Below are 4,392 nucleotides of genomic sequence, written 5' to 3' on the forward strand. Positions count from 1 at the left end.
GGGCAAAGAAAGGCCCATTTTTTGGTCATCCTTCCCCATCAGAAGATTTTTCTATCTGAATTCTTCTCGACATAAGTCTTAGGTGAATATTTTTGTTGTTGTTTTTTATTTCTTGGAGTATTTCTTTGTTTTATTTTATGTTTTGGTAAGGCAGAGCCTTTACTTGATCATCACTAAACATTGGCATTGATTCTGAGAATGATTATGGTTATACATGCAAAAGCATAATTGGAATTTAAAATGCTGTATAAAAACTATTTCAATGATGCTCAATCAGTGAGGGTCACAGCTTCCCACTCAAAAGCTATCTGCATTATTTATGCATATCCTTTTTTTTATTCAAGTGGATGAGGAAAGAAAAGGAAAAGGACCCCACAGTGAAAGATACATCAAGTCATTTCCCATCGCTTTAAACTTTAGCCACTTAAACTACAAATTATTCTGGGAAAAGATCTGTAAATAACTATAAAGCTGTAAGAGCATGGGAAATTAAAGTTAATACAGAATGTGCTGCTTGTTTTTTTTGGTTTTCAAATAAACTACTTTCCGTTTTATTTAGTGGACAACATATGGTTGACTGGTTTAAGGTATTATATAACATTAAGGAGACTGACCTATTTTTGACATGCTATGCAGATCACGTTCAAAATATGCTTTCACATACCTGCAGTGAAAATAACAGAGGAAAATTGTCACTGTAGCTTTTATTTGTTTGGGAAAACCAAAATATATTTACTTATAATTCATAAGACTTTTTGGAAAAACTTTTCCAACTAACATAAAAAGAAAACTTGGAGGCAGATTAAAATTTTGCAAGTAGAATCAAAGTTTTAAAAAGATTAGATGGTGCCTTTTCCACCCCGCCCTAGCGCTGCTGGGCCTGCAAGTATTCGGCAGGGTGCGGTTTGTTAAAGTTGTCAAGACTAAGGCCTACTTTAAGAGATACCAAGTGAAATTCAGAAGACGACGAGAGGGTAAAACTGATTACTATGCTTGGAAACGCTTGGTGATACAGGATAAAAATAAGTACAACACACCCAAATACAGAATGATAGTTCATGTGACTAACAGAGACATCATTTGTCAGATTGCTTATGCTAGTGTAGAAGGGGATATGATAGCCTATGCAGCTTATGCACATGAACTACCAAAATACGATGTGAAAGTTGGCCTGACAAATTATGCTGCAGCATATTGTACTGGCCTGCTGCTGGCCGGCAGGCTTCTCAATAGGTTTGCCATGGACAAGATCTGTGAGGGCCAAGTGGAAATGACAGGAAATGAATACAATGTGGAAAGCATTGACCGCCAGCCTGGTGCTTTTACGTGCTATTTGGATGCAGGCCTTGCCAGAACTACCACTGGCAATAAAGCTTTTGGGGCCCTGAAGGGGCCTGTGGATGGAGGTTTGTCTATTCCTCACAGTACGAAACGATTCCCCGGTTATTATTCTGAAAGCAAGGAATTTAATGCTGAAGTACACCGGAAGCACACCGTGGATCAGAATGTTGCAGATTATATGCGTTATCTAATGGAAGAAGATGAAGATGCTTACAAGAAACAGTTCTCTCAATACATAAAGAACAACATTACTCCAGACATGGAGGAGATGTATAAGAAAGCCCATGCTGCTATACGAGATAATCCAGTGTATGAGAAGAAGCCCAAGAAAGAAGTTAAGAAGAAGAGATGGAACCGTCCAAAATGTCCTTTGCCCAGAAGAAAGATCGGGTAGCTCAAAAGAAGGCAAGCTTCCTCAGAGCTCAGGAGCAGGATGCTGAAAGCTAAACCGAACAGCAATTTTTAATGAGGATTTTCAAAATACAGACAATAAACTTATTGAATAAGCAACTAAAACAGAAAAAAAGATTAGATTGTGAATAAGAATATATAACTGAGAAACTGTTTATTAGAAAACAATGATGCTGGTTTTGGAATGGAATGAACTATCCAGTTTGTAGATATGCAAGTTTCCTTTTCCCTTATTTTCTCATCTGTTATTTCCTGATACCAACAGCTTTTTGGCTTGTTAATAGCTCAATCATCCTTTGCTTGTTTTATTTCACTTTTTCTCTGGAAAGGAAGCCGGGAGTTATCAAAGTTAGTGAAAAGCTGGACAAATCAGTCTCATTTAAAGAAGGAAGTTAAAATCTGGGCCCAATGACCTCCCCATTTTTTTCATGGCACACAAAAGACAACTAACTACCTTCAAGACTGACAAATTAACTATACTAAATCCTAAACTCTGCCATAATTTTTCATCCATGCCCATCCAAACACTTCCATGGGTTAGTAAATACCCAGCATGCCCTTTATGAGTTGTTTAACTTGAATCTTTAACAAGGAAGTCTTTTACCAGGTCATTTTCTCTAACCATCTCCTCATTCACATTGGATACTTAAGGACCTATCCCATACTCTGAGAATTCTGTTAAAGCCTAAAATCTTTATAATTCTAGGTTGCGTGATAAATTTTAAATTGTAGTGATGAAGATGTTGGGAGACAGAAAGGCTGAATTTTCTTTCTGAGTGTCTCCTTCATAATGACTTAAGAAACCTAGCATACTCCCGCCAAGACTAGGGCCAGGTACCTGCCTTTCTGAGTCAGATTATAAGAATTTTGCATTTAAGACTATTGAACAAGCCAATTATGATTGAGGAAAACATATTTTTTCACCAAATAAAGTGCCAATTATTTGCAAGTCAGGGCTAAAGTGTTAACGGTGGGCAATTGCATTACCCTTCATTTCCTCTGTTCCCTTCATTAGAACAGGAGAAAGAAACTCTCAAGCTAGTGAAATCAATCATTGTTTACACTGGCTTGACCTGAGCAGGCTCCTTTCTCCTAAGAGAGAAGCCTTGACATTATGTCTGCAATGATTTTCTCTCCTGCAAGTCAGATCAATTTAACCTAATTCAACTTAATCAAATTTTATTTGATCTGCTCTACATTCCAGTCACTAAGCTCAGTGCTAGATACACTTGTGACTGTATTAGTCAGGATTCTCCAGAGAAAAGGGACTGAGATAGACAGACAGATACATAAGATATTAGAGATAGAGAACTGATTCTATATTATTACATCTACATACATATACATATCTATTTCTGTCTACCTATCTAGAGAGAGAATTTAAGGAATTGGCTCACGCAATTATGGAGGTTAGCAAGCCCAAAATCTGCAGGGTAGGCCAGCAGGCTGGAGACCAGGGAGAAATTGCAGTTCGAGTTTGAAGGCAGTCTGCTGGAGGAATTCCCTTTTCCTCTGGAGAGGTTAGTCTTTTTTTTATTAAAGTCTCAACTGTGGATGGGGCCCACTCACATTGTGGAGGGTAAGCTGCTTTACTCAAATTCTGCTGATTTAAATGTTAATCTCACTTAAAAAAATACTTTCTAAGTGACATCTATAATAATATTTAATCAAGTATCTTGGTGCTGTGGCCTAGCCAAGTTGACATATAAAAGTAACCATCACAGCGATCAATAACCTAGATGTTGATAGTCTAGGGGTGAGAGAGAAGTTCAACGCAAGAAAAATACAATGTGAAAAGTGTTATGATAGGGAGAAGCACTGGGTGCTAGGGGACAATAAAGACTTCCTGGAGGAGGTGACAATTAAACTGATTAGACCTGCCTACATATTAGCATTCCTGGAATGAAAGAGAATATAGAGAAATGAGAGACAGAGGGCTTACTAGACTGAGAAACAGCATGTCCAAAGTTAGATAAGAGAAAGCTTGCCTTATCCAGAGGAAGGCAAATGCTATTGTTCATTATGTTTGGAGCTTGGAATACAAAAGATGGGCACCGTGAGCTAGAGAGATAAACAGGGGCCCAATCCTTACAGGCCCTGAATGCCGTAATAGGGAGTTTCCAAGTCACTGTTTCTTGTTGTGGAGGTCCCTTCTCCCTCCAAGGAAGGCTAATATATTCTTTCTCCTGTTACTTCTACCATCCAGGCCCTCTCTAACGAATGAGTTCTACCAACTGTCACAATCTCAACTTCAGTTAGACCAAAATCCAAACACCAAGTCACCTGTTACATCATTCCCTGCATCCACTGAAGGAACTCAACCAGCTGCAAACTGTAGCTAATAGAGCCACGTGTAATTCTCCAAAGATGTCAAATACCTGGCCATGAACAAACAAACTGCTATGGAAATGGTTTTCAGCACTTACTGTATTGTCCATTCTGGATGAGTACTTGATAGTTTATAATGTTAATTAGGAGAAAAAGGATGAAAAGAGGGTCTCACACATTCAACCACTATTTACTGATGCTCTGTTTTGTGCAAGGCTAGAGGCTCTGCTAAGTGCTAAAGGATAAAAAGATAAATAAAGTTCAGTGTCTGCCTGGAGGGAACTTACGGTTCTGCAGAACAACACCTCAGGT

At 38.4% G+C, this 4,392-nt stretch overlaps 1 pseudogene; it reads left to right on the forward strand.

Annotated features, from left to right (window-relative positions):
• The first annotated feature begins 899 nt into the window (after positions 1 to 899).
• Positions 900 to 1,763, forward strand: LOC105815963 (annotated as a pseudogene).
• The last annotated feature ends 2,629 nt before the right edge of the window (positions 1,764 to 4,392 follow it).

Source organism: Propithecus coquereli, unplaced genomic scaffold, assembly GCF_000956105.1.
Source record: "Propithecus coquereli isolate 6110/MARCELLA unplaced genomic scaffold, Pcoq_1.0 Scaffold350, whole genome shotgun sequence".
NCBI classification, from domain to species: Eukaryota; Metazoa; Chordata; class Mammalia; order Primates; family Indriidae; genus Propithecus; species Propithecus coquereli.